The sequence below is a fragment of the Chrysochloris asiatica genome, unplaced genomic scaffold (assembly GCF_000296735.1).
Source record: "Chrysochloris asiatica unplaced genomic scaffold, ChrAsi1.0 scaffold00129, whole genome shotgun sequence".
NCBI classification, from domain to species: Eukaryota; Metazoa; Chordata; class Mammalia; order Afrosoricida; family Chrysochloridae; genus Chrysochloris; species Chrysochloris asiatica.
Genome location: NW_006408647.1, coordinates 6,027,993 through 6,047,893, shown reverse-complemented (window position 1 = coordinate 6,047,893; position 19,901 = coordinate 6,027,993).

Sequence of the window (19,901 nt, the reverse complement as noted above, 5' to 3'; positions counted from 1 at the left end):
TTAATGTTTGGAAGGAAATTACCCCACAGGGCAAACATGGTAGCAGTAGGAAGGGAAACTGGAGGGAGAAAATGTGGAATGTTAGGTTAAGGGGATTGTAGCTTGACCTAGTACCAGTGTCTCCCCAAAATGGGACAAGAGTTCCATTGCTTTTAGGAAATTTATTTTCAAAAAAGCACATATCTAGTTGTAAACATAACTTGCTTTTGTTGTTGTTAAGTACTGTGGAGTCAGTTCCGACTCATAGTGACCCTGCTGCACAGGGTTCCCGAGGCTGTCAATCTTTACAGGAACAGAACACCTCATCTTTCTCCTGCGGGACCGCTGGTAGTTCTGAACTGCTGACCTTGAGGTTGGCAGCCCGATTCGTAACCACTATGCTACCAGAGCTCCTTAAACATAGCTTAAGATCTCAGAAATTGCAATAAACACAGTGTGAGCTCTAGGGCTAACCTTGTTGTTAAGTGCTGAGGAGCTAGTTCTGAGTCATAACAACCCTGTTTAAGTTTCCAAGGATTGGCTGGTAGGTTTTAACCTCCAGCCTTGGAGTTAGCAGCAGTCCAGTGCTTATCCTACAGTGCCACACCAGGAAGCCTGGTTTCAAATTCCACCTCTGCCACTTGCTAGATTCTAGGTTTCACTTCCTCTCTTTTGTTCCAAATAGAGGTAATCAGGGTACATACCCCATAAAATCGTGTATATATTAACAGGTCTTGCTTTTGGGGAAGTATTAGCTTGCCCTTTACCCCCAAAACAACACCCTGAAAAGCAGAGGGGTAGAAATTGTTCATAAAGGAAAACCTAAAGGTAAGTGGGGACTTTTAAAAATGTTTTTGTTGTTGTTAGAGATTGCAGACTCAAATTGTGATTACATGATTTCAGAAACTTATCTGAGGGGTTTTCACATGACACACTTTGAACATTATGTCACATAGTGACTAACTACATCAAGTTGTGGTGCTGTGGGCGAATGTGCCGGACTGCAAAGTCGTTTGAATTGCAGGGTCGGTCGGTGGTTCTAGCTCAACAGCTACTCCTCGGAAATGCTATACAGGGTTGCTATGGGTTGGAACCGACTCAACAACACTTTAACAACAACAACATCAAGATTATGCAGGAGGTGGGGCATACCATTAGGGAGGGGATAGAGTTTTGGCTCAGGTGTGTGTCTGGCAGAGGAAATGAAAAGTGCAATTTGGGGCATGTGTTATGAATGTCCGCTTATTTTTTCTCGGGGTTATGAGCTCTTTAACTGAAGTTCAGTCTTTTTCTCTAAAGACACCCTCCATCTACCTCTGATTCCTTTTGTCTTCCTTGTTGTTGTTGGTTAAATGTTGTTGAGTCAATTCCGACCCATAGCGACCCTGTATGGGGTTTCCGAGGAGCAGCTGGTGAGCTTGAACCTCCCACCTTGCAGTTCAAACGGCTTTACAGTCTGGCGCATTAACCCACAGTGCCACACCAGGACTCCTTAAGTTTGCCTAAAACCAAACCCTCTGCCCTTTAGTTGAGTCCAACTCACAGGGACTCTGTATAGGGTTATGGATACACACTCATCATGTCATTTTTGATCTTGCTCAGTAAAAGCTTTGGAATTGGATTCCTCATATACTTAATGCTGTAGATTATTTTGTTAGTTGCCATCGAATTGATCTTGACTTATGGCAACTCCATGTGTGCAGAGTAGAACTGTTCCATGGGGTTTTTAAAGGCTGTGACCTCTTGGAAGCAGATTGCTAGATCTGTCTTCTGAGGTGCCTCTGGATGGCCTCGAACTTTCAATCTTTCAGCTATTAGTTGAGCATTTAACCATTTGCTCTTCTCTGGGACTCTTACAGATGATGCTATAGGGAATATTTTAGAGGAAGAAAAAATACACTTCTCATTTTTTAAGCTGTTATATTTTTCATGAAGCAAATTAGATGTCTTTGAAAAAAATTTAAATACAGAATTTTAATAGCAAAATTGTTGTTTGTTAAATGTCGTGGAGTCAGTTTCAACTCATAGCAATCTTGTATGGGGTTTCTGAGGAGTTGCTGGTGGGTCGAATCCCTGACCTGGCAGTTAGCTGTGCTTAACCTACAGCTCCATACCAGGACTCCTATGATAGCATATCTGTGTTTAAAAAAACAGTTTCATGTTATTAGTTATAGTCAAGTGCTTTGACTTATGTAGGATCATCAATGGAAATGAGATTTAATGGAAATGAGATAAAATATGGAATTGCACCATTAGCTTCCTGATGCTAACAGAACATTATTTGTAGCATTTCCTTACTAACTCTTGGCATTATGTTCAGGTTTAGTGTCTGTACTTGTAATGGCCCTGTGTTTCTATAAAACTGCATTATTATATAGAAAACTGTCTTTAATAGAGTTTACTCCCAAGGCAGACCATTGGTAAATCAAATAGAATAATTGCTTCATTGATTTTTCTATTCATTCTGTGACACTGCAGGATAATGCACTGGATGGCAAGATTGGCTTGAACTGCAAGGTCAGTGGTTCAAACCCACCAGCTACTCCTTGGAGTTGGCAATTCAAACGCATCAGCCACTCCGCAAGAGAAAGATGAGGCTGTCTACTCCAAACCCTTTACAGGGTTGATGTTAGTGGGAACCGACTCAACGGTTCTTAACAGCTAATCTTGCCATTTTTGAAGACTAGCTAGAAAAAAAAAGCTATTCCACTTTTACAAATTTTTAATCAATTTTTCATCTATATTCTCTAGATTTTCTCCATCTTTACATATAACCAGTCATTTTTGTTTTTCATATTTGTGCTCATCATTTGAATTTCTTTTTCACTTTTGCTTCTATTTGGTGGTATATGGTTTTACTAAGCTTCAAATATTATTTCAGGCTCTTCTTTAATTTATAAAAGTTGTTTATTTTGTTCTGTATTGGCCTTTTAAAGTGACTTTTGGTTGGAAAGAGAAAACTTAAAACAAAATACTAGATGCTTAATCCAAAACCCCTAAAAGAAAAGAGACAACCTTCTCTTCAGGTATCTTCCTTAGTACTTAAGAGTCAAGTTCCTCATAGGATGGGAGGACAGAAATAATTCTGTCTTCTATGTTGGCTATTTAACAGCCTTTCTTTTCTGTGTTTTCAGTAATGAGTAAACATGCTGTAGGATAACCACTGGACTGCTAACCTAACCACATGGTGGTTCAAACCCAGCAGCCACTCCCTGGAAACACTATACAGGGCCACTGTGAGCTGTAACAAATGTGATAGCACTTAACAACATCACCCCATTTAATTGCAAGTACTGCTTATCTTGGGGAACACGGTGTCCCATAAATAAGCACTGGACTGCAAACCACAAAGTTGGTGGTTTGATCCCACATGCCACTTCACAGTAGAAAGATAAGGCTTTCTGCTCCCGCAAAGATTTACAGCCTCAGAAACCTTACACAGGGTCGCTATGAGTCAGAACCAATTTGATGGCACTTAACAACAGTTGTTCATGCTTGGTGTAGTGCTATAGTATAAACACTAGTCTTCTAAACACAAGGTTGATGGTTCAAGCCCACCAGCTACTCCTTGGAAATACTGTATATGTTAGAACCGAGTCAACAGCATTCAGCAGCTATTGTTTATCTTGTGTTGTTTATGCTATGTTATTGAATTCACAGTCCATTAAAAACAAGTTTTTTTTTTTTTATACCTATAGTTTCCACTCCATTCCAGTTTATTTAGGATAAAATATCTGCATTGACAGTCAAATTGAATTCCAAATTGTCATTAGATACCTGACAGCTTCAACTTGACTGTCCCTACATTAATACATTTATCCTATTCTTCCTGTGTTTATACTTTTGTGTCTTTAACCTTTTCTTAAAAGCTTCATGCAGGTTAAATATTTCTGAGGAAACCTCAGTGGGATGATCAGTTAAGTAAAAGTCCATTATGGTCAGTATAATTAGAATGTTATCAATATTATAGACACAGGCACACAATTTTGATGTATTAGACATGGAAGAGAACTCAAAGTAAAATCCATAATTGAGTAAGGATGGGAGCATTTCCAGTGGAGTCTCTTTTTAGTTTTAAAGGTCATATTTGTACAGGACTCTAGCTATTCACTGTTTACTTCCTCAGCAGGTTGAACATAAGTCTTCTTTATGTTATTTTGGCTTGATTGTGTACTGATTTTTTTCTTCTTCTATTGTAATGAGTCTTCATTTAAAAATTTTAAATTGAGTGTTACCTCAAAATCTAGCATTTCTAGTTCATATAGCCCTCCTGTCAACTTTTTGCCCTATTTTGCTTTAATTTTTGTTAAATTGTTGTTGTTGTTGTTAAATGCCATCAAATCGGTTCCGACCCATAGTGACCCTGTATGGGGTTTCCAAGGAGTGACCAATGAGCTTGAACCACCGACCTTGCATTTCAAACTGACTTTGCAGTCCAGTGCATTAACCCACAGTGCCACACCAGGATTCCAATTTTCTTCATAGCATTTAAAAAAATATTTTGAAAAAAGTGTCTTACATTTGCAGAATGTATTTTCAATAACCTCATATGCATGTGAAAGCTGGACAGTGAATAAGGAAGACCATAGAAAAATTGATGCATTTGAGTTATGGTGTTGGAGGAGAATACTGAAAGTGCCATGGGCTGCAAAAAGAACCAATAGATCCGTGTTGGAAGAAGTGCAGCCACAGTGCTCCTTGGAGGCCGAGATGGCCAAACTTCGTCTCTCATACTTTGGACATATTGTCAGAAGGGAACAGCCACTGGAGAAGGATATCATGTTTGGTAAGGTGGAGGGTCAGAGAAAAAGAGAGAGACTCTCAGCAAGATGGATTTGCAAAGTGGCAGCATCAGTGGGCTCAAGCGTGGCAACAATTGTGAAGTTGGCCCAGAACTGAGCAGTGTTTCGTGCTGTTGTGCATAGGGTCGCTATGAGTCGGTACCAACTCTAATGGCACCTAATAGCAAGTTCCATGAAGGTAGAGAGTTTTTGAAGCAAATGGCTACCTACTCTGCTATAAACAGAAAGGTTGAAGGTTTAAGTATATGCAGAGGCCTTTTGGAAGACATGCCTACTGATTTGCATCTGAAAAATGAACCATTGAAAGCCCTGTGGAACATAGTTCTGCTCTGACACATAAGTCAAAATCAATTCAGTGGCAACTGACTTGTTCATTTGTTTTTGTTTTTGCATCTCTAGAACTAGTACCTAGTACATAGTAAACATTGTTGTTGAATGAAGGAGCTCTGGGAGCGTAGTGGTTACGAATTGGGCTGCGAACCTCACAGTGAGCAGTTCGAAACTACTAGCTGTTCCACGGAAGAAAGATGAGGCTTTCTGTTCTCATAAAGATTTACAGCCTCCGAAACCTTGTACAGGGTTGCTCTGAGTCGGAACCGACTCCATGGCAAATAACAACAACAACATTGTTGAATGAGAAATTATCTTTTTCTTTCTATGTGACAAAATCAAAATGTGCTTGTTTATTTTTTTTTCAGTATAAAAAAGTTCAAATAAATTCACATTTAAAATCACCTTTCCAATAACCGTGTAATTTATTTACATGTAATACATACTCCCTGCACCCAACCCCAATAGAAAGTCATGGTTATTTGCAGAAACCAATCTCTGTAGCCCAGATTGGAAGCATTAGTAGAATAAGTGCTTTTGAGAGACAACATGGTTTATTTAAATACAACATGCAGTTTATTCCTGGGAGTAACTAGAGCCAAATACAATGACCTTAATTGCTTTGGAGAAGTTGATGCTTTTTATAGTCTCATGCCATTTGAAAGCAATGGTTTCTTCTCCCAGTCATGCAGAAAGCAACTTTAGAAAATATACCTCCCTATGTGTTTGTGTGGCACTATGGGTTAATGCACCAGACTGCAAAGCTGTTTGAACTGTAAGATCGGTGGTTCAGACCACCACCTGCTCCTTGGAAGCCCTATACAGGGTCCCTATGGGTCGGAGTCAACTCCACAGCACTTAACAACAACAACAGCAACATGTGTTTTATGAAACTTTTTTTTTTTTTTTTGTAACTGGAGTTTACAAATATTTCTCAACTTTCCATGGTCTCTTCTCTTTCCTGTTTCCTTATAGTAAAAACAAGTTTCTGCCTTTAGGAAGGAGTCCTAGTGTGGTGCCACTAGACCTCAAAATTGGCTTAAATGCCAAGGTCGGTGGTTCAGACTCACCAGCTGGGCCTCAGAAACCCCATACAGGGTCTCTATGAGTCAGAATTGACTCTACGGTACTTAACAACAATAACACCACCACCACCTTTAGGAACCCAGGTCAGCTGCATCACAGATTTTAAGACCCCAGAGCTTTCTAGCCTTCATGCTCCCAACTTGCCTTTGCTCTCAACCCAGGTCTGCACAAGACCACACCCACTTAATCACAACTGTAGCTTATACTAAACTACCAAAGGAACAGGTTGTAGAATCTCCCTTCTTGATGTTTCAGTGTTAAATGTTTGCTCCCAGGAAGCCCTCCCCAAACTCCCAAGCTCTCTTGTCCTGGGAGTAAAGAACTAGACCCCAATATAATAGCCAGTAACCCTGTGTTTTAAATAAATATGAAAATGTCTAATTCTGTATCTTAGATGTCTACAAGGAAATTGTATTGAAAGTTTAGGTGTCACTTCTACAGAAGCACTGGGGATTGAGTAAACTTCCTGTTCTTGGGCATGTTCCCTCTGTTATAACCACAAAATGTGTTAAGCACAAGCTCCTGCTTAAATGTTGTGTTCTCCTCTGCCATTGCCTCCATGATAGAATAGAATTATGCAACTCCTTTCTTTAGATTCTAGGACTATAGAACTAAATCTATAGCTCCTTGCTCAAAGGTAATTTTACTGACATTTCTAAACAAATTGGTAATGCTCTCTTCCAGTACTCCAGTAAAGTACAAGTTTCAAAAGTTGTTTTTTACATACTCTGTTTATATTGTTCTATACAAATGTTTTTGAAACAGTGGGAAATATACTTACAATCTGGTCACCATGTGGTAAAGGAAGAAGTCAATGTGTGGATTTCAGAAATAATCTGAAGGGCATGGAATTCTGGGGGCCTTCATTAAAGTAGTTGTTAGTTTTAATTGTCAGCAAGTCTGTTCCAACTCACAGCAACCCTGTATAGGGTTTACAAGGAGCAGCTGGTGGGTTTGAACCCTCCCCCCCTTTTATGGTTAGCAGTCAAGTGCTTATCCTACCTACAGTGCCAAACACTAGATAATTATGAAATTATTTTTAAGGAACTGTTTTCTTTTCCTTGATTCCCTTTAGTAAGATTTTGTTGTTGTTAGGTGCCATCAAGTCAATTCCTACTCATAGCAACCCCAAATAGGGTTTCTGAGGAGCGGCTGGTAAGGTTGAAGATAGTGGTTCCCAGACTCTTAAAAAAAATTACTGTTCAAAATTGGTGTTTTTGTTGTTGGCTTTGTGATCTGTTTATTTACTAAGGGTGAGATCTCTATTGTCATTTACAACAGTGAGTGTGGTTTTAGAAGTATAATATCAAGTTGTCATACCCAGCTATTTCTCTTTTCTATATATTAGACTAGTCACTGTTCTTAGTAGAGAATATAAATTCTAATACAAGATTTTAATACCTTTCTGAAATATCAAATGGAATTTTTGTAGGAAAAAATAAAAACAACCACTTGCTTCATTGGGGAAATCTATGCAGGCTCTTATTACACAGTATTAAGTATTAATACTTAAGGGAATCAGTTTCTAGGTTTATAAATCTTTAGGGTATGTAAGGAAAGCTAGGAATGTAGAAGCAGATAATTATCACTGTTGTTCAGTTAGGCTATTTGATTTTACTTTTCTGATATAGGACCCAAGGGAGTTTGTAATAAACACGTACTAGTTTTGTTTGATTGGAAAACATGGTGCAGAGAATACCAGATACATAGAATTTTTTTTTTTAGTTACTAAAACTCTGCCTTGCACAGTGTCTTGGTAGAAGTACATTTCAGATTACTAAAAGTACAAATGTTTGTTTATATTATGTTGTTGTTGGTTAAGTACCATCATGTCAGTGGCTTCTTTTGCTCACTGCTGAAGTAGATAAGGGAGTCCTGGTGTGGTGCTGTGGGTTAATGCACCAGACTGCAAAGCCATTTGAACTGCAAGGTCGGCAGTTCAAGCTCACCAGCTGCTCCTAGGAAACCCTATACAGGGTCCCTATGGGTCAGAACTGACTTGACAGCACTTAACAACAACAACAAAAGTAGATAAGTGGAGTCCTAGTATGACAATGCAGGATAAGCATTTAACAATTGCACTAGCAAAATTGATAAGCATTTTAACATAAAGGTAAGACTTCAAAGTATCTGATTCTCTTAGGCCATCTCAGACCTCACTGGCAGTAATTTAGAAAGGAGTTTTGGGAAATAGAAATGCTCAGCCTGATTCTTTCTACCAAGCACTGAAAATACAAAGAGGAAGAAAACACCTGAGCAATCTCCCTTAGAAATTCTGTAAAGGCCTTAGAAATGTATCAGGGATGGAGATGGGAAGGGCAGGCATGAACTACCATTTGGGGCAAGTTCATCAAGTGTATGATGTAACTCTCACACTCATCTCCAACTCTGACTTATAATATATTCAAATGGAAATCTAAAGGCTTCTTTTAAATACTCCCTAGTTTTTTACTTTCTTTTATAGTCGTCTTCAGAGTCTGGGTAACTATATGCATATCTCACTGTGTTTCATCATATTGCACCACACTTACCAAATTGGCTTTCTCTGTGAGTCCATCTCCCTAAGATTCTTCCTCTCCTACTGAGAGCTTCAATCCTCAGCTACAAGGGTCTTTATTGTTCTTTCCAATGAACACTGGAATCAGATCTGATAACCAGAATCCTCCTGCTACCAAAGACATACTCCAAAGTCAAAATCTGAAGTGCCCTATGGAACATTTAAGGAATCCTGGGAGCACAGTGAGTTAAGCATCAGACTACTAACCAAACAGTTGGCAGTTCAAGCCCACCAGCCACTCCATGGGAGAAAGATGAGGCAATCTGCTTCTGTAAAGATTTCCAGACTTGGAAATCCTATAGTGCACTTCTACTTAGTCCTGTAAGGTCCCTGGCAATTGGAATTTACTTGACAGCAATGGATTGTATATAGAACATTTTTTAGTTCATGGGTAATGCAAAGGGTTAATGTGTTTGACTGCTAACTGAAAGGTTGGAGGATCAAATTACTCAGAGGTAACACAGAAAAATCTATTTTTCACATATAACACACCAACATAAATAACACATGTAATGTAAATCACACTCAGAGAAAGTTAACAGTGTGATGTGAGAGCATTTCGTGGTTTGCCAAAAACCATATAACATGCATGTTATTTGCATGAAAGTATGGTATTTCTGCAAAATCAGCTATTGGCACGCAGTTCGAACTTTAACATACGTGGGATCACCATGAGTTGGCTTCAGATTATAGCAACTAATTTATGGAACATTTTGGAAGTCAAATTTTATGGCAAAAACAGTCTATAAATTTTATGGCAAAAACAATTCTAGTCCATCCTCTGAACATGCTGCATGAAGAACTATGTCACTCCTTGTAAAACACAATCCCACCATTCATCATTTTCAAATTATTTGCTTTGTGTAAATAAGGATTCAGCTCAACAAGTATCATATGGTCTACATAGCCATTTAAGTAATTGTTTTTTTTTTTAGTCAGAGAGAAAACAGATAATTAATTTAAGCTCTTTATTTTCATTCCCCCTTTTAATACAATTCATAGTACATTTTGATGAATTTTTGTCAATTCTTATTACTTGTTATTGTTGTTGTGAAGTGCCATTGAGTCGATTTCGACTCATAGTGACCTTGTATAGCATTTCCAAGGAGCAGCTAGTGGGTTTGAACTGCCAACCTTGTGGCTAGCAGCCCAGTGCTTATCCTATACTGCCACACCAGGTCTCAGGTTGTTTAGTTACAAGTTTATTTTTTGGAACACAGTTTTACATACATTTTGTTAAATAAATTGCTTTTCATTGGCTGGTTCTTGATCTTGTCGAAAAATTTAGCTTTATATGTTAATTCCAAATTTCTTTTAGAGAAGTGCTCAGCAGCTGAGTACAACATTTAAAAGGGATAGGTGCGTGTGGTTTTCTAGTTTTCTTGTTATATCAGTGAGACATACTATGAAACCTGTAAGAGCCAGACTCCATGGGACAGCCTCATTTTTTCCAGGTTTCACAGCGTTTCCGCACTTGACAGGATGCGATCTTATCACTCTTCTAGTCTCTGTTAGTGAAAATATTTGAGTTTTCTTTCTCTCTTTTCTGTGTACACAGATTATGGCTTTCACAGGTTTTACTGCATGTATGTATGTGTGTGTGTGTGTGTGTGTGTGTGTGTATATATATATCTGTATATATGTATATACAGAGAGAGAGAGAGAGAACCCTTTTCTGTGTACACAGATTATGGCTTTCACAGGTTTTACTGCATGTATGTATGTGTGTGTGTGTGTGTGTATATATATATATATATATATGTATCTGTATATATGTATATACAGAGAGAGAGAGAGAGAGAACCCTGATGTGTCACTGGGATAAAGCACTGGACCGCAAGGTTGATTTGAACTGCAAGGTGGTGGTTCACACCCACCAGCTACTCCTCAGAAGCCCTATACACGGTTGCTATGAGTAGAAACTGACTCGATGACACTTAACCACACACACACACACATATATATATATATTGTTGTTGTTGTTGTTAAGTGCCATCGAGTCGGTTCCGACCCATAGCGACCCTGTGTATATATATATATATATATATATATATATATATATACACACACACACACACACACATATATATATGTGTGTGTGTGTTTGGCGTCCTGGTGTGACAGTGTAGGATGAACTGCTAAGTGCATGGCAGGAGGTTCAAACCCACTAGTCACTGTTCAAAAACCCTGTATAGGATCGCCATGAGTTGGAACTGACTAGATAGCACTTAACAACAGCAACAACATATATGCATTTAACAGTTTAATTAAGGCATAATTTATATACCATAACATTCACTTATCTTAAGGGTGCAATCCAGTGATTTAACATAAATGTACAGAATTGTACAATCATCACCACCAGTTTTAGAATCTTTCCATCACCCCACCCCCCAAATATTCAGCTCATATGTATGCAGTCTGTAGTCCCACTCACAGTCCTAGGCAACCACTAATTGCTTTCTGTACTTATTGATTTGCTATCATCGTGGTGTGGTGCTGTAGGATAAGCATTGGACTGCTAACCGCAAATTCAGCATTTTAAACCCACCAGCCACTCCTTGGAAGCCCTGTACAGGGTCACTTTGAGTTGGAACTAACTCAAAAGCACTTAACAATAATAATTTAACAATTCCTTATAAATCATCCAGTTTACTTTAATATGGAATGTTAAATAAAGTTTGTTTTGTTTTGCAGAAAAAAATATACAAAACAAAGCATTTACTATTCCAACATAGGTACAATTCAGTGGCATTCATTATATTCATCATGTTGCGCAACGGTTATCACTTGTTTCCAAAATATTTTATCACCCTTAACAGAAACTCTGTGCCTCTTAAGTAATAACTTCCCCTTCCCACTTCCCCCTCACATCTCACCTTCTGCGCCTGGTAACCACTGATAAACTTAAGTCTCTATGTTGTTGCTGTTATTATTGTTGCGAGGTGCTACCAAGTTAGTACATACTCATAGCGAACCTATGGATCACAGAACAAAACACAGCTTAGTCTTGCACCATCCTCATAATCTTTCCAATATTTGAGCCCATTTTTGCAGCCACTGTGACACTCCATCTCCTTGAGGGTCTTCCTCTTTTTAGCTGACCCTCTACTTTACCAAGTGTGATGTCCTTCTCCAGGAACTGGTCCCTCCTGATAACATGTCCAGAGTATGAGAGATGAAGTCTGGCCATTCTCACTTCTAAAGAGCATTCCAGCTGTACTTCTTTCAACACAGATTTGTTCATACTTCTGGCAGTTCATGGTATATTTAACATTATTCACCAACACCATAATTCAAAGACATCAATTCTTCTTTGGTCTTCCTTGTTCGTTGTCCAGCTTTTGCATGCATATAAGGCAATTGAGAATAGCATAGCTTGAGTCAGTCACATATTAACCTTCTAAGTGACTTCTGGTGTGGTGCTAGAGGATTAGCACTGGACTGTGAAGCACATGGTCAGCAGTTCAAACCCAGAAACTGCTCCTCAGAAACCCTATACAGGGTTGCTATGAGTCGGAACAGACTCAATGGTGCTTAGCAACAACAGCCTGTATTAGTTCATTGTTGTTAAGTACCATGGAGTTGGTTCCGACTATGCTGTAAATCTTTACAGGAGCAGAAAGCGTCATCTTTCTCCCGCAGAATGGCTGGTAGTTTTGAACTGCCAACATTGAGGTTACCAGCCCAATTCATAACCACTATGCATATAAGTGAGACCCTACACTATTTGTATTTTCCTAACTGACTTATTTATCTCAGCATAATATTTTCAAGACTTATCCAACCATAATGTGTGTTAGGATTTCATATGTCTCTTGATGGCTGAATAGTAGTCCACTGTGTGTATATACTGTATCATGTTAATCCATTCATCTGTTGATGGTTGACTGACATTTAAGTTGCTTCCACCTTTTGGCTACTTAAGTATCTATTTAAATCCCTGCTTTCTTGGGTATATCCTGGGAGTGGAATTGTTGGGTCATATGATAAGTCTATGTTTAACCTTTTGAGGAACAGCAAAGCTGTTTTTCCACTACCAATAGATGGGGGTTCCAATTTCTCTTCATCCTTGCCAACACTTGTAGTCTTCTATTTTTCTACAACAGTTATTCTAGTAGGGATGAAGTAGTCTCTCATTGTGGTTTTGATTTGCAACTCCTTGTTGACAAAATCTGAGGCTTTCTGCTTGGAAACACTACACAGATTATGTTATGCGTCAGAATGGACTCAACAGCACTTAACAACAATAGTAACATTCAACATTTTCTCATGGACTTTTTGATCATTAGTTTATCTTTGGTGAAACACCTATTAAAGTGTATGAGTTCTGCCTTGTTTTGACCTGGAAGTACATCTATCCTCCAGCCAATCATATTTTCCTCAAAATTCACAGTTGTAGATGATTTTTCATTGTCTTTGATGTAAAAAAAAAAAAAAAAAGATCAATGTCCTGATTTCCTCAACTCACTGTCAGAAATGTTTCCCAAATATACAATCCTATCATACCTATACAGACAAATCTGTGTTGGAAGAAGTACCTTAGAAACCAGGATGGTGAGACTTCACCTCTCATACTTTGAACATATTATCAGGAGGGACCAGTCCCTGGAGAAGGACATCCTGCTTGATAAAGTAGAAGGTCTGCAAAAAAGAGGAAGACTGACCCCCCCAACGCCCCAACAAGATGGATTCACACAGTGGCAGCAGCAATGTACTCGGGCGTAGCAACAATTGTGAGGTTAGCTCAGGACTGAGCAGTGTTTCATCTGTTGTACGTAGAGTCACTGTGAGTTGGTGGTGACTCGATGGCACTTAACGACAATCACATCAACACATGTGGCAGCATGATGTTGTTGTTAGGTGCCATCGAGTCGGTACCGACCCATAGCGACCTTATGCACAGCAGAACGAAACACTGCCCAATCCAGGGCCAACCTCACTACTGTTGCCACGCTTGAGTCCATCGATGCTGCCACTTGGCCAATCCATCTTGTTGGGGGTCTTCCTCTTTTGCTCTGACCCTCCCCCTTACTAAACATGATATCCTTCTCTAGCGACTGGTCCCTCCTGACAATGTGTTCAAAGTGTGAGAGACAAAGTTTGGCCATCCTGGCCTCCAAGGAGCACTCTGGCTGCACTTCTTCCAACACAGATCTGGTAGTTCTTTTGGCAGCCCATGGCACCTTCAATATTCTTCTCCAACACCATAACTCAAAAGCATCAATTCTTTGGTTTTCCTTATTCACTGTCCAGCTTTCGCATTCATATGAGGTTATTGTAAAACCATGGCTTGGGTCAGGCGCACCTTAGTCCTCAAGCTGACATCTCTACTCTTCAACACTTTACAAAGGTCTTGTGCATGCAGCAACAACAACATGAGTTTTGGCCCATTTTATTCTGTAGCTTTATGGCAATGAGGTTTTTTAAATCTCAAAAGGCTGTTATGGCTATTAAGGAACATATCTGCTCTTTGTTTTGATATATATTCATTTTGTTAAAATTCTATTTCAAGACTCGATTTCTTAAGTTTTTAGGCTCAATTTTCAAGTCTCTTCTATTCATAATTGCAATGTGTCAGTGTAAAAGCACATTTTCTTTGATGATCGCTTAACTTCTATCTTTAGTAGTTTAAAAAATTGGAAGCCATATATAAACTTAGATACATGTCCTTCAGTTTTAACTTGTATTTCCATATTTAATTTATCTGATGTTAAGAATTTTAAAGGGGAATGTGGTGGCATTATAGAATAAGCACCGAACTACGAATCCCAAGATTGGTAGCATCTAGAGCCCACCAGCCGCTTTGCAGGAGAAAGATGAGGCTTTCTGCTTCCGTAAAGATTTGCCACCTTGGAAGCCCTTTACAGGATCTTACAAGCCCTGTATATTGAGTCGGAACCGACTCAATGGCACTTAACAACAAGAAGCACTGCAACTGTATAACTGGGCAGACTTACAAAACTAACAAGCAAACCATTTCTGCACTATATCCATGTCTGTGCTGACTCTCTGGCTGCTGCAGGATGTAATCAAAGAGCCACAGGTGAGGACTGCTGTGGGAGGCTCATAGGAACGAATCCTTTCACAGTTGTATCTTTTAAATCTGTCTGTCTTGACAATCAAATGGCCCCTCTCCTGTGCTTTCAAAAACTGTAACCTTTGATGTGAATTACTGAAATCCTACATTGCCTGTTCAAATAGAATTTTCTACTAAATTAAACACTGTATCCTTCTTATATGGAATAGTTTATATACCTGTCTCATAGTTTTATTGTTCACACAGTATTCCATGATATCAAATAACAAAACCAAACTAATTGTCATATAAGTCGATTTTGATTCAGAGTGACCCACGTGTGCAGGTTAAAACTCTGTTGAGTTTTCAGTGGCTGTGTCCTTTCGAATGTAGATCCCCTTTTTTGAAACTGAAGCACCTCTGGGTAAGTTTGAATCTCTAACCTTTCAGTTGGAGTCTTGGTGTGACGCTGTAGGATAAGATCAGTTTGAACTTCAAGGTCCACAGTTCAAACTCACCAGCAGCTCCTCAGAAACCCTATACAGGGTAACTATAAGTCATCCGGCTCAAAGGCACTTAACAACAACAACAATCTTTCAGCTAGTACCAGTAACCTTAATTTATTTAACAAATCCCATGTTGTTGGACGTTAAGTTGTTTCCAGTTTTCTCTTCAAAATAACTGTGTTGAAATACACTTGTATAATTCTCAAAGTGAACACCACGTGGCTACCCATTTGCTACCCATGCTAGAGAATAAGATCCCCTAGGAACTGGATTGAACCTCAGCATAGTGATCCTGCTTGGTCACCTTAGATCAGGTGGTGGGCCGGCAACGTCGGGCGCATGGGGTCCCCAGCTGATCTCCTCCCTCCCTGCCTTCCTCGGATGGCGGCTGTTTATGCTGGACGTGTGGCCAGAGACGGGTAAGGATCACGTGGAACCTCGGCTACTTGGGACAGAGACATTGCCATGCTGCAATGAGTCTCAATGACTGGTAAGACTGAGGAATTCGCACTGACCACCTAAGACAGGCAGCGTCCCTTAAACAATCAATAAAAAAGGAGGACTCGGATGCAGACAGCACAGACCCGGTCAGGAGGCCAAGCCCCTGTGGGCCCAAGCGTTGTTGACCGTCCAAACCATAGGCTCTGAGGATCAGACTCTAGCCACCTAGTAGACATAACAAACTGTCCCTCATCTGATTATTCAGTAATGCTTGTTAGTAATCTCATACATGAGCCCTGGATATCCACAGACAAATGTAAAAACCTCCCCTAAAAGCCGAGACTGTAAATTCCAATAAGCCAAGTCCCCCCCCATCCAAAAAAAAAAAAAGCTAAAGAGGATAGAGAGAAACACTGTAAACTAATGATATATAGCGGGGATAATAATCAATGTAATGAAACAAGCTATATGAATGGTTGAATGTGAAGCTGATGATGTGCCCTGTAAACTTTCACTCAATGCAAAATAAAAACATTTAATTAAAAAAAAAAAAAAAAGAAATACACTTGTAGCAATATTTTATATACATACTTAGTTCCTTATAATAAACTAATAAAAGAATTGTATTAAAGTGCTAGTACCCCAATTTTTATTATATAATATGGTCTCATATTTAGTGGTACAAGTCTTTTACTGTTAATCACAATTTTAGTTCCAGGTTACCTCTAGCATCATTTTGTCAAATTACAGGAAATCCCTAAGTGGAATTGTATAAAAAGAAGTACATCAATTATTTCTACTTAGCATGGTCTTACTCCCATTAAATGTGGTAAAAGCAAATACTTTATGGTACAGTATTTGTTTCTCATCTAAGAGCATGGTATAGTTTCTTGTTTTCTTTGATCTCTATCAGTATTTATATAGCCTCCTTCATTTAAGTCTGGAGTCTTTCTTTTGAATTATTATAATTTAACAGTATTTTTATGTTATTGTTATAGTAACTATTAGGTGGTAGTTGTTATGTGTCATAGAGTTGATTCCAACTCACAGTGACCTTCCTGAAACCCTATAGGGTTTCCCAGGCTGTAAATCTTTACAGGAGCAAAAAGCCTCATCTTTCTCCCACAGAACAGCTGGTAGTTTCGAACTGCTAAACCTTGAGGTTAGCAAGCTGATTCATAACTCATTACGCTACCAGAGCTCCTCAGCTATTAGGTATTTGACTATTTTTTCATTAGCTTTTCTAATTGGTTATTACAGGTTCTATAAGGGAGCTGAATGTGTTAGGAGTTCTAGTAGCATAGTAGTTATGAGTCAGGCTGCTAATCTCAGTCAGCAGTTTGAAACTACCAGCGGTTTCATGGGAGAAAGATGAGTCTTTCTGTTCCCATAAAGGTTTACAGCCTTGGAAACCCTATAGGGTTGCTAGGAGCTGGAACTGACTCCACAGCACATAACCACCACCATGTGTATGGGTATTTATTTGTTAAGTAGAACCCTAACCTTCTAGTTGAATCTTGAATTTTTGAGGTAGGTAATTATTTCCAAATTAGCTTTTTCTCTTCTTTTTTCAGTAATTGTTTGCTGTTTTCTTTTTCTTGTCTTAGGCTATTGACTAGAACGCTTAAGTGATTTAATATAATAGTGAAGATAGAAGTAAAATAGAGGAGCACAATGATGTCTATTAAGCATGTTCTCTTGTAATTTGACCAGAAAGATTCGAAAGTTCCTTTACAAGTAAAAGGGGGACAAGAAAAGATTATCTGAATTGCTAGATATTAGAACTTATTTTACACACTAACACTCTGATATTGACATTTTAAAAAATATCATATAACTCTGATTCTATTATTGAATACTCCACCCAAACTCCCTGGAGTCCTGATGTGGCACTGTGGGTTAATGCACTGGACTGAAGTCAGTTTGAACCATAAAGGTCAGCTGTTTAATCTCACCAGCTGCTCCTCAGAAACCCTATACAGGGTCGCTATGGGTCAGAATTGACTTGATGGCACTTAACAACAACAACAATCCAAACCCCCAGAAATCAAGTTAAATATTATCAAATTTTTTACTTCATTTAGTATGATCATATTTTTTTTTCTTCTGTGGTGATGTACCTGTTACAATCATTTCCTATTTTTAACCTTCTGTCCATTCTGGAAGAACTCATACTTTGGTCTTAAAAAATACTTGCAAAACAGTATGATTTATGCTACAATTTTCAGATGTTTGCATTTGCCTTCAAAGGGATGGTTAGTCTCTAGCAATCTCTCGTTTTGTTGTTTTTTTTTCAGTATTACCAAGGTTCACTTTCAGTATTTGCAATGAAGGTGTCTTGGAAAGCTTTTCTTTTGCTTTATAAACAAATGGACTAATAGAATTGAGTGGAACTGTTGTAGTGTTTAAGGAACTCTAGTAGCATAGTGGTTACGAGTTGAGCCGATAACTTCAAAGGTCGGCAGTTCGAAACTACCAGCTGTACCTAGAGAGAAAGATGAGGCCTTTTGCTTCCCTAAAGATTTACAGCCTTGGAAACCCTGTACAGGCCACGATGAGTCAGCAGTGACTCCCCGACACATGCACCAATGTAGTGTTTGTCCCTTTCCCAGACACTGTCTGGTAGGAAAGGGCCACCATAGGATTGAATGTGAATGTGTTGTAAGCATCACTTGCTAATTGACAAAGAGTCCCAAGATTGTTTGACACATGATGAATGTGCTTTGCATATTTAATCTTCTTCATGAAATCCCAGAGAAAATATCAGTCCTGGCACTAATGATGACAAATGAGCTTGTACTCATAAAGTGCTCTTATTCCCAGGAGCTCAAAACTCTCCATGATTAATTATTTCAGTCATCCTCACAGTTGTCCCATGAGGTAGGTAGCTGAGTGCTTCCTCTTTAAAAAAAAAGGATAGCTAATTGGATTTTCTTCTTCTATTTTACGCTCTCCATTCTATGTTCTAGAACCCTCTAAAGACTATGTGTATGTCCAGCGGTAAAACTGTGCTTCAAAAATTACATGCTTCTTCCACGTATGAACACCAGGCTCGGAGTAAATGTGGACTAGTAAGGTTGGCGGGAATTTTGATGATAGTTTGGCAAAATGCCATGAGTGGTTTAGCCTAAAGTTGGTAGTTTCGCAATGGCTGAACGTGTGATTTGGTACCTCCATTAGGACAGGTAGTCCAAGGTTTGATATGACAATATCTCCTTACTAAGTAAGGTGCCTCTTTGTCACATTTTCCTATAAGCTTGTACTAGTGATTTGTCCTACAGAAAATATCCACTAATCCTGTTTTACAGAGAGGTCAATTGGTCTTTTCTCATCCTGCTGCGGTGTAAGTAAGCTTTCAAAAGGACAAGAGAAAGGTGAAATGTCTAAAGTTCTCACAAACAACTTCTAGCTGCTGCTCATCTCCTGGCTTCTCCTCTTCCAGTGATCCTCCATTCCATATCCCTGCCATGCCAACTTTCCTCATGTTTCTCTTCCTCAGAAATGGACCGTGCTGTTCCATGTATACATCTTGTCAGGAGAGCAGAGATAAGTTACGATTAAATTAAACTTCCATTCTTATCTAGTGATCACCTCATCCTTTTCCTTCCTTTCATAATATGCTTTTCAATCTTCTCCAATAGTTTAATTGTGTAAGTTCTGTCTCTCCAGTTAGTCTGCAAGCACTTTGAATAAATATTCAGGTCACATCTTTTTAAAAAAAAAATACCGTCTAATTCCCTTCACATATTCTTCAGCACTGGGGTGTTTAGGTGCTCAGTAAACACCTGTGGTTGGACTACTTGCCACCCATAACTGTAAACAAATATTGCCTGTACATAGCAACTGTGACTTTTTTTTTTTTTTTTTGCAACTGTGACATTTTAACTTTTTCTTTTTCCTTTCATTTAATAAAAGCTTAACTGTCACCACTTTGAGTTTTCCCTCCCTCTTATTTTTTGCTTGAAGTTAGCCTAAAAGGAGGCAGTGGAGGGGCTTTAAAATGGGAAGCATTATGCTTAAGTTGTGCAGAGTATTCAGGGTAGGGACTAATTATGAGGTTTGAAAACCTCTTCAGGTAGCTGGATTCCTTAGCAGGACTAAAATACTGCTTTCCTAAATTGAGAACAGCTGGGGGAGGGGGGGGGTGTTGCCAGTAAGCATAAAAGAGTGGATGGTGGTGC